The sequence below is a fragment of the Xyrauchen texanus genome, chromosome 16, assembly GCF_025860055.1.
Source record: "Xyrauchen texanus isolate HMW12.3.18 chromosome 16, RBS_HiC_50CHRs, whole genome shotgun sequence".
Lineage (NCBI taxonomy): Eukaryota > Metazoa > Chordata > Actinopteri > Cypriniformes > Catostomidae > Xyrauchen > Xyrauchen texanus.
In genome coordinates, this window is record NC_068291.1 from 21,157,706 (window position 1) to 21,169,083 (window position 11,378).

An 11,378-nucleotide genomic window follows, 5' to 3' on the forward strand; every position below is an offset into this window, starting at 1 on the left:
GAGCCGCACCCAACTGAGAGAGCAGTACATCAATATGAGGCACTGGATACGTGTCAAATTTAGACACCGCATTGACTTTTCAAGTGCCTTGATCAGTAAGGATTTCTTTCAGAATCCCCATTTGGGAGATTATTCTGAAGAGTGCCTCTGCAACACTATATGCTGAGATGTTGGGCAAAGGCAATTCTTCTGGATATCGCATTGCGTAGTCCACCAGAACCAACACAAAGCGATGTCCGTGTGCCATTCACTCTAATGGCCTGACGAGGTCCTTACCAGTTCTTTCGAAGGGGACGTCAGTCAAAGGAAGTGGGTGCAAAGGTGCTCTTGGAATGGCTGCGGATTCACCAGCTGGCATTCACTGCATGCCGCACACCATCTGCGTACATCCCTGTGAATGCCCAGCCAATAAAAACGGCCATTAGGTGGTGTAAAGGGAACAATGGAAAGGAGGAGGTGATTACCGGCTTGACAATATAAACAATATTTTTAATAAAGAACTAAAACCAAAAGACACAAACACACACATTGGACGGACAGCTGCCCGTAAATGTTCTCTCTCTGTTGCACCACCGTCCGCAGTCGGCCTTTATCCCTCTCAGTCTTGATTAGCCTGATAAGGGACCGGGTGTGTAAAATCACGACCCAGCCCGCCCTCCGCCCTGTCACAGATGGTCTTTTCCTGCCCTAAGTGACCTACCATCGGATTATAAAGAGCTGTCTGGAATAACATTTCCAGATGGCTCTTCGGTATCAATAACTGGGTTGTATCTTCCATTGTCTGAGCATCCTGAGTCACTCGATACAACCGGTCATTTATAATAGAAAAGTATCGATAGGTGAGTGCAATGTTTGGCTGAAGGAATGACCATCAATCTCTCTCACTTGGTCAAAGGCGTGCCTAAGAGTCTCGTCTCACGTCTGCTCCAGAGGGAAATCCCCACTGGGAATTCTCTAAGGGCTGGGGAAGCTGAGACTTCCCCCTCTCTTACTTCATCCTGATGCAGTGCTGACGAAGATGGCCCCAGCTCGGCCTCCCCAGCCAGCGCAACACAAACCCCACACTGAGATACTCTGTTACAGGACTCATCCACACAAATTTCCCTTAATAAAGTGGAAAACGCTAACAAATTCTTGCCTCAAATTAGCGGATGGGTGAGGCATGAACTAACCGCAGCCTCGACACTATGCTTTTGTCCCCGAAATTGAGTCATGGTCACTACAGGATAATCGTGGATATACCCATGCACACACCTTACCTTCACCTTGTAACTAGCACCCAAAGCCTAGTCTTGAACCAGGCATTGATAGATGGACGTTTGGCTACAACCCAAATCCACCAAGGCCTGATATGTACCCCCTTAATACTCACAGGTATTCTGTACGTCCCAGCTTGATTGGGGGCGGCCTGCTGTGTGTCAGGGACCTGAACCAATGTGCCCACCTCCATCAGCAGGCACTGGTCCCAGAAATGCCTGGGTTCCCCAAAGCCCCAACAGACTCTGGGAATGAGAGCAGAGAGGGGCAGGGGAAACCGGTGGGTAGTGCAATCCTAGGAGTTGAGGAGCCGGTAAGGGAGGGGCTGTTTCTAGGGAGGAGGAACAGGATGGATAGCAGGGGGAGGAGGGGAGACAAGGGAACGAGAGAGAGAGAGAGAGAGAGAGAGAGAGAGAGAGAGAGAGAGAGAGAGAGAGAAAAGGATCTCAGGGCTTGCCAGCTCCTGAAAACACTGCCATGTGGTCCTCTGCCAGCTGGATGGCAGTTTTGAATGATACCAAAGGTGGCACTGGACCCACTCTGCCATTCCTCTTGGAAGTTGAGCGATGAACTGCTCCAGTACCACCAGATTGATGAGAGCTCTGACGTCACTTTCCTCAGCCAACAGCCACCTCCGACCGGCATCCCGGAGCTGTTGGGCGAAGGTGAACAGACGGCCATGCTCGCAAATGGTCATAGAGTGGAAGCATTGGTGCTGCTGCTCGGGTGTCTGGCCGACCCATTGCGGATGGCTTTTCTTAAGTTGGCATACACCGGAGGTTGTCTGCTGGTAATAGCTGCATCGCAAGTTGGGCTTCCCCGGACAGTAGTGGAATCAATCGGACCACCCACTGAGTGCCCCTGCCTTTCACTCAAAGAGCTCCAAGAAGGCCTCTGGATCGTTGAGGGGGTCCATCTTGACTAGCAGAACCTGGGGCAGGGTGGTCATGGGCTGAGGTCATGGCGGCAGCACCCTCCTGGTGCAGCAAGCTCTGGAACATCTGCCGGTCCGCCACTTGGGCCTGGAGGAGCGCAATGAATCGCTGTTCCTGCTCAGTACACAACTTGAGGAGGGCCTGCTGTTGCGTCTGGTGGATTGTCTTGACCACGTCCTCCAGTGGTGAGGGATCGATGGTAGTGTTCTTCCTACCTTAATTCCCGGGTTTTGGCACCAATGTAACAAAGTTCTTTATTTTCATGGCAAGGAGGAAGTGGGAGACGGCGAGATCCAACTCCAAGGGGCTTTATTTCCCACACTTTTCACAGACTATAAATCACACATTTCTGAGGACACACACAAATAAGTGTTTTCAGCACAGCACAAATATCGTATTCTGGAACACTCTGCTCCATGCAGCTCTCTCTCCCTCTCTGGCATCTGGCTCGCTCTTGTTTGCCCGTTTCCACACTCACTGCAATGGCAAACAGCTGTTAGAGGCAATCATATCCTGATCTCGCTCTCCATTCACGAAGCGGGACTTAGCCACGCCCCCACCACCATCGCCCCCAAAATGAAATTTTTTTTGTCATCGTGTGAGCCGTACTGGTCAAAATGTTTAGATATTTCCACCATGGCAGTCAACCCAGGAATTTTTTTTTTATATACAAATTTATTTTTTATTCTACTTTTTTTGACTGCTTACTGTACTATACAAGAATGTCAGTTGTCTAGCTGAATGCTATTGTGTATCACACTGAGATTTATAGATACCGATTTCAACAGTAGGTAAATGTTTACTGGGAAAAGTCAATACTCTACAATACTGTAGTCCACAGAAAAAGGATGCACATTTGTATGTATACAGCAGTGGCAGCCGTGCATTAAAAGTCTAGGCCTTCTAGATAATATCTAATAATATTTGCGATTTAAATGTTGCTTGCAATAAATTTCGTTTTGTCAGGGTACACGTTTATGCTGCGTTCCATTCAAGTTGAATGTGAGATATTGTAATTTATATCTCTGAACATAAATGCATTCCATTCCCAATATTCGGAAGATGCCATTTAAGGAAGCAAAACTGCAGCGCTCCTGTTAGCTTAGCTGGGGTTTGACTCTCATTAGACATGTCTCCTAGCAACCCAAATGATAAACAATGCTGCAGCTCTAGCATTTGTGCTACAGGTGTACGATTATCAAAATAAATTATAATGTTTTATACATCTGTTTCTGCATGCGTAATGTGGAAATTTACTCATTTATCGATATTACTTAATAAAGTGAAGTTTTATCACTTACTTTGTATATCTTCCTGAGTGTCGACATGTTTGTGTGACATCATGCCCCTGCATCTCAGCTAAATCATAGATGAGAAATTCTGCACAAGCCAACAAATTGTAATTCTGACTTCAAGATGCATTCCATTGCACTTTCCCAAATAGGAAGTTGTAAAATCCGACTTTCTGAGTTGAATGGAACACAGCACAACTTTTCAAAACTTGATCCGACACTGAATGCTCCAGCAGCCTAATTTACACTTAGAAAACTCCTGATGTTGCTATAACAACGCAAAAAACATTTTACTTTTATCAATTTGCTTGAAGTGAAAATCAATCCTCCTTTCCTGATTAATAAATTAAGCAATCACACGGTAATGCAGAACATCTCGTGTTTTTAAATCCATAAGGATCTCTTTCTCAATGTGATAGCAGCAGTAATGACAGTTGACTTGTCAGCAAGATCTTGCGCTTGCTTTCAAATTATGTCATTTAAAGCATGACTGCATCACTCAAGGCCAGCTAGAAGGCCTCGACTGGGCCTAAAGATCACACCCACCAAGAACAAATAAATCAATCTGATTGGCTGATGAATCTGACAATCTGACTTTAGTTCCCCATTAATTTTCACTGTTAACCGGGATTCTGTAGAAATTCTGAAGGCGTAAGGGGGTGGAGCTCACACTCACGTGCTTTGGGCATCTGAGTTGGTTACAAGAGTGGCAGATGTTGAGAAACGGATCGATTATCAGGAGTCATCGAAAAGGGAATTATCCGTTAATCCACCAGTGACCAAAATAGATGTGGAAAGCTTGAAAGATATGGAAAATAGGAGACGATGAAATAACATACAGATTCTTGGAATTCCTGAGCATGAGGAAGGCAGAGATATGGTGAAATTCCTAAACAAGCTTTTCCCAAGTCTGCTCGACATAACATGCCACAAGCTGGAAATCAAGCGAGCTCACTGAGTCCTAGCTTCTGAGTGGATTAACTTGCTGTTCTTACTCTGGCTGTATGAGGAAGCTGGATGCCATTTTTGGTTCTGTTTGTATTGGTTCCGCCTAGCGGCTGGAGTATGTTTTGTAGAATAACACTCCTTCAAGAAACTTTTGCATGGACGGAAGATCGATTTTACATTGAAGTTCCTGTCTAGATTGAGAATGAATATTAAGGATGGCTGCAAAATATCTACATGCTCACACAAAGGATGTTTATAAAGTTGACTGACTGAATAAGTCATGGTGTATTTTTTTATGCTGCCTCCGAGTGAATTTGACTCTTGACCTTCCGAGGAACCAGGACGCCTGTTTTGCTTTATTTTTGTACTGTCATTTTTGTACATCTAGCGGCTGGAGTTTGTTTCGTGGAATAACACTGCTTTGGGACAGTTGTGTATGAATCTGTTAGTTCTTTGTGCTAATGCCTCCTGTTGGCTGGAGTTTGTTTTGTGGAGCTTTATGGAGCACTGGAGTTGAGCAATCCAATGACAAAGTGTACATGGACCTTTTTTGGTTAGGGGGGAGTTCGGGGTTTATTGTTGCACTAATGTTGGAATGTGGTCTGAATGATCTTGTTTTTGACACACAATCATTTTTTTCTATTATATCATTATGTCAAATGTTAATATGAGTGGATAGTCTCTCTCCATGTGGAATGTGAATGGGTTGGGGCACCCCATAAAAGAAGGAAGGTTATTTATTTTCTTAAGCATAAGAAATGTGATATAGTGTTTCTTCAAGAAACAAGTTTTTCCTCACTGGAAGCTGAAAAAGTTTGGAAGACATGGGGTGGGCATGTTTTCTTTAGTGCTGGCTCAAGTAAGAACAGGGGAGTCATCATTACCCATATAAGTAAATATCTACAATTTAAATCTCTCAAACAGATTAAAGATAAATTAGGAAGAGTCATTATTATTTCAGCAGAAATTCAGGGGCAAAGTTTGGTTTTGGCTAATATTTACGCACCTAACGTTGATGATCAGGGCCTTTTTATTGATCTTGAAGGGATGTCAGAGTAAAATAATCTGAAATTAATCCTTTTGTTTGTGCCGCTGCTACAGGGTGTCTATAAAGTAACTTAATCCAACCAATAAATGTACTCCTGAGCCCATACATTTCCCAAATCTTAAAAAGATAATCCCATTCTACCATATCAAACCTGAAAGAGCCCATCCCTGGTTTTCTATTGAACAGGAAGTCCTTGCCTCTATTTCGCTATTGCAAAGCCTTTCGATCAAACTAACCAGAGAAGCTAAGTTACACCCCGTTATCTCGCATTTGCTCTCGGTATGGGCAGAAGTATCCAGAGTGTTTAATTCAGACATTTATTTGAATGCTACCTCAAACATGGGGGGGTTCTACACTCTGTGACCTATATGAGAGTGGAGTGTTGAGATCTTTTGTTAATTTGGCTCAACATTTTGGAATTCCCAGTTCTGTTTGTTAGGTATTTACAGTTGCGCCACCTGCTCTGCACTATTTTTGGGAGTAGCATACACCCCCCTAAAGCGGCACTCTGGGAGTAGTGATTGCTGCTTTTGGAAAAGGTCATGAGGCATCAGTGTATTACTCCCTGCTAGTTCAGAGTCTGAGGGACAGAGATTTAACCTCTATCAAGAGATTATGGGAGAAAGGTTTTAATTTGATATTGGAGGAGGGAGTGTGGGCTGGGATTCTAAAAAAAAGTCAAGTCTGTATCTAGAGATGCAAGCGTGCAACTTATACAATTCAAGATTCTACATAGATTCTATTGGACCCCCTCTAGACTGTATAGGCATGGTCTGAAAGACACACACACCTGCTGGCGTTGCCAATGGGAGGATGGAGACATGGCCCGTGTTTTTTATTGGTGTGTAGAGATTCAGGAATTTTGGTTGAAAATACAGAGTTTTATGTGTGTGATGTATTGGGCATTCGGATTTCATTTTGTCCCTAAACACTGTGTTTTGGGTGATAGGGCGGTCATCGAAATGTGACAAATACATAAAATATTGGGTCCTCACCAGTGCGATGATAGGTAGGCAGATTGTTTTAAGGGGTTGGTAGTCGGTGGGAGCACCCTCAATTCGGGAGTGGTGCGAGGAGATGGGAAGGGTGGCAGCCTTCGAAGAGGTAACATGTAGAAGGCTGGGGATATGGGATTCTTTTAATGGGAAATGGGGTAGATATTTGATGTTTTTTGGGGGCTCTCAGAGTGGGACTGTGGAGAGAGAGGCATTGATTTAGTGTTGTGACAAAACAGAGGTACTAATTATTGGACCAAAACTCAAAAAATAAGCCGCTAAAATATAATTTGAATCTTGATGGATGTACTGTTACATCATCTTCAATAGCGAAGAACTTAGAAATGAAATTTCCAATGTTTGTAGAACAGCATTCTTCCACCTAAGAAATATTGCTAAATTACGGCACAGGCTCTCTGTTGCTGATGCCGAAAAACTAATTAATGTGTTCATGACCTCAAGACTAGATTATTGTAATGCATTACTGGGAGGATGTCCAGCAAGATCAATAAATAAACTTCAAGTGGTTCAAAATGCAGCAGCCAGAGTGCTGAAGAGAACCAAGAAATATGATCACATTAGCCACATTTTATCATCCTATATTGGCTACCTGTTAAATTCCGTATTAATTTTAAAATTCTGTTAACTACGTACAAAGCTTTGAATGGTCTAGCTCCGCAGTACTTAAGTGACTTCTACCACACTATATTCCATCATGTTCATTACGATCACAAAATTCTGGCCTGTTAATAGTTCCTAGAATATCAAAATCCACAAAAGGAGGAAGATCCTATTCATATTTGGCTCCTAAACTATGGAATAGTCTCCCTAACACTGTTAGGGACACAGACACACTCTCTCAGTTTAAGTCTAGACTAAAGACTCATCTATTTAGCCAGAAATACACCTAATTTATCCTTCAACACACAATTAGGCTGCTTTAGTTTGGTCTGCCTGAACCAGAAAAATGTATCATGATCTACAGTATAACTCTGCAATAAATTGCATGGCATCTATGCTTATATTATTTTATTTGTTTCCCTGTCTCAACCTTGGGACTTCTTTCCTGAGGTCACTAGAACCAGCTGGATTCAGCAACATTCCTGCTTTGTGTCGGACTCCACTGCTACGTGTCGCTGAATGATGATGACTAAATGCAGCCGGTGCCAGCCAAACATCACTTGAGTCTATTATGATGGACTTCAGAGGATGAACTGATGCCAACTCCAACCATAAGACATGGGATACTTCATAAGCCATTGTCTGAACCTTGGACGGACCACACCGAACCTCACCGAAATTACAGGTGAGATTGAACTGTGATGCACCTTGTCTATTGATGGACTACTCTTGAAATGGAGTAAATAGACTATCAACTACCAACAAAACCCTTCATCAGTCAATTAACAAGGACAATTGCATCTATGCAAACTTCTGCAGTTAATCCAGAATGGACTTCAAAGACATTGGTCATTAATCTTACAGTTCAAACAAAATCTATGTTTAAACACTGACCCTTAACGCTTACTTAGTTTAATAATTTTAAACCATGACTTTAACTATACATAAGTAATATTTACATTATATTCATGATGTTAGCCAGAGGGGAACTGGCCCCCACAGTGAGTCTGGTTTCTCCCAAGGTTATTTTTCTCCATTAATCAACATCTTATGGAGTTTTGTGTTCCTTGACACAGTCGCTTTCAGCTTGCTCACTGGGGTTATAAATACAATTATTATTTAATTACTTATTTTTAAACACGATAAACAATCATATTTTTTCTAATTACACTAATGACTCATAGACATTATAGACATTACAGTTGTATCATCTGTTAATGCCTGATCTTCTGTAAAGCTTCTTTGAAACGATGTGTGTTGTGAAAGGCGCTATACAAATAAAATTGACTTGACTTGTGTGTTTATTATATGTGTCTGTATATATATCTCTGTGTGTGTGTGTGTGTGTGTGTGTGTTTGCACTTATGTAAGACCACTGGGATGTTTGTTTGGGGTTGGGTGGGTTTCTTGATTGGGAAGGCGTAATAGTGGGAGTTAAATGTTGATTCATTTTATATGTTTTATTTTTCTTTGAAGAATCAATAAAAAATGTTAATCTCAAAAAAAACATACATAGGCTAAAAGGTGATTGAGAATGAAAGGATACAAATATTTATTTATTTGGCATTTTAGGCCAGCAGAGAGATTGCTGGCACTGAGAATTCACCACTGGTATACAGCTAATTTATTTTTCTCACAATGTTACATGTAAACAGAAAATTCACATTTGCATATCCATTTTTGCACATTTCTTACATGTAAAGTCATACATAGTGAACAGAAAATTGCAGCAAAATTAAAAAAAAAACTCCTGTCGCTCTTGTTGGTCTGACCAGAGATTTAGCAGACATCACAAACATTCCATGTCATAGATATTTATGGAATATACATGTCTGATAGATTTTGATTATTTAATTTATAATTTTGCATGTGATGGCTCACACGATGAAAGAATGTTTAGAAGTTGTGATGACAATTTCAGAGTATGACAATTTCACTGAGAATCAGCTCATCCGTTTTGATCAGCAAGCCATGTGCATTCAGTTATTGTGCAAAACAAGTGCAATTTGCTTAAATTAATAAGAAATTCAAATCTGGTGTGAACAAGAAACTAATTGTTCATAGATTTGAACTTATTGTTTTGAAAAAATAATTATTTTTCGAGAACTGATCCAAAGCGATTGAGAAAAACTGTAATCTCCACTTACACTATAATATTCTTCTTCTTTTATTTTTGGTGATTTGCATTCTTCGCGCATATCACCACCTACTAGGCATGGAGGATAACTTAAAGTATTCAATAAATTATATAAGAGAGCTGTTGTTTAGTAATTAAATAGGTCACCAATTATCTAATAAGCTACTTTTGAGGTTTAAAAATTTAAGTGATAACACTTTCTTAGAGATGCGGGTAAGGATCCTCTATTAATAGCCTCTTAATATACAGCAAGTAAAAAATTAGATACACAGTGAGGTAAAGTCATAATTTCCAGAGGATTTGTTATTTTTCAATGCTTTTATTCGAAGCTCAATTTAAGTAAGAGAGAGATTTTGGGAGCATTCTGCTTTACTTTCTAATGACAGCATTTTTGCATTCTTAATAGAGTATAAGTATCCTGGTTTTCTCCACATGAACAGATATTTGCATTCTATTTAGTAACAAATTTAGAGATGTAAATCTTCAGTAATATCTTCATCAAGTTTTAGTTTCTAATCAAACTAATTCTTGCATTACTTTTCTCAAGGTTGAAAAAGTATTCACTTTTCACCTTCTTCCATCCACTTTCTTCTAGATCTCACAAAGGCCGCTCTGGCTTTTATTTTTTTATATAAATATTGTCTAGTTCTAACTGTACATTTTCTAAAACAATATTATGGAATGTGTGAGTGGATAGTTCAGTCAAATTTGGGATCTCTTGAGTTATGTATTCAATACATTATCTTTTTTCCTTTCCAATTGTAATGCTGAATTGTCTTCTCAAATTTCAGTAGTTCCCAAATCTTACCATATTCTTTAAGAATATTTGCCAATGTTTACTTATTAAAGGGATAGTTCACCCAAAAATGAAAATGATCTGATCATTTACTCACCCTCATGCAATCCCAGATGTGTATTACTTTCTTTCATCTGCTGAACACAAATTAAGATTTTTAGAAGAATATCTCAGCTCTGTAGGTCCATACAAAGCAAGTCAATTGTAATCAGGTCTTTGAAGCTCCAAAATGCACATAAAGGCAGCATAAAAGCAATCCATATGACTTCAGTGATTTAATCCATTACTTCTGAAGTGATCCAGTTGGCTTTTCATTTTTGGGTGAACTATCCCTTTAACGGTTGGATTTGTTTCGCATAAGCCTGATGTATTAGAAGCAAATCATTTAATTTCCAGTAACCTAGGTTCCTATACGTCAATAGGTTATTTTCAAACCAATTTTTTAGGGTTAAAGGTGCACTCTGTATTTTTTTTTAACTTTGTCGAAGTATGGCTTACACTGACATCTAGTGGCCTGGATGCTTCATCATTCAAACAGTATTTTTTAGTTACCTATGCCATTGTAGAAATTCACTATGCACAGTAAACTTGGATTAATTTATGAATGAAAGTGTCCAATAACACAGCAGTTACTGATTAGTGAGTAGTATTCAGTTGGTCATGTGATGCTAACATGGCAGCCCCAATGAGGCACCCCTGCCCCATGTAGAATAAAGCATCTTATATAATAATGTTACAGATACAACTGAACTCTTCATCTCACATGAGTGGTCATGATTTTTTACATATGTTTCAAAATTACTATTCATTTCTTTAGAAGTACAACTTTTTAAATGAGGAAAGAAATGACAGAGAGCACCTTTAAAGCTTTATGATCTGTGAAAATGGCTGGGGATATTTCAGTTTGTAAAACATCAAGTTGTAAATCTGAAGAAATTCTTGATTCTTGGGCCATTTTCTTTTTAACCCCAAGTGAACTGTCTAACAAGAGGGTTTCAATGTCTCCATCTGTCTATTAGGTCTAAATTACAGCAGAAAAGTGTATGTTTGTTATCTTGACTAATGGGTTATCTGTAGTATACTATAATATCTATAGCATGATCATGAACCATGTTAAAATTTCCACCAATTATGATTTGTGATACTACTTATCTGAGAGAGCATGATGTTTGAGAGATATTGTTTAAAGAAGATGAATTGTATCCATAAATATTACACAATGTGTGTATATATATATATATATATATATATATATATATATATAGCAACAGGTTTCAATAAATAAAAATAATCAGTGTCCTTTAATATCACAATTGTTATTAAATAACTTTCTCTCTAAAACTGCCTTT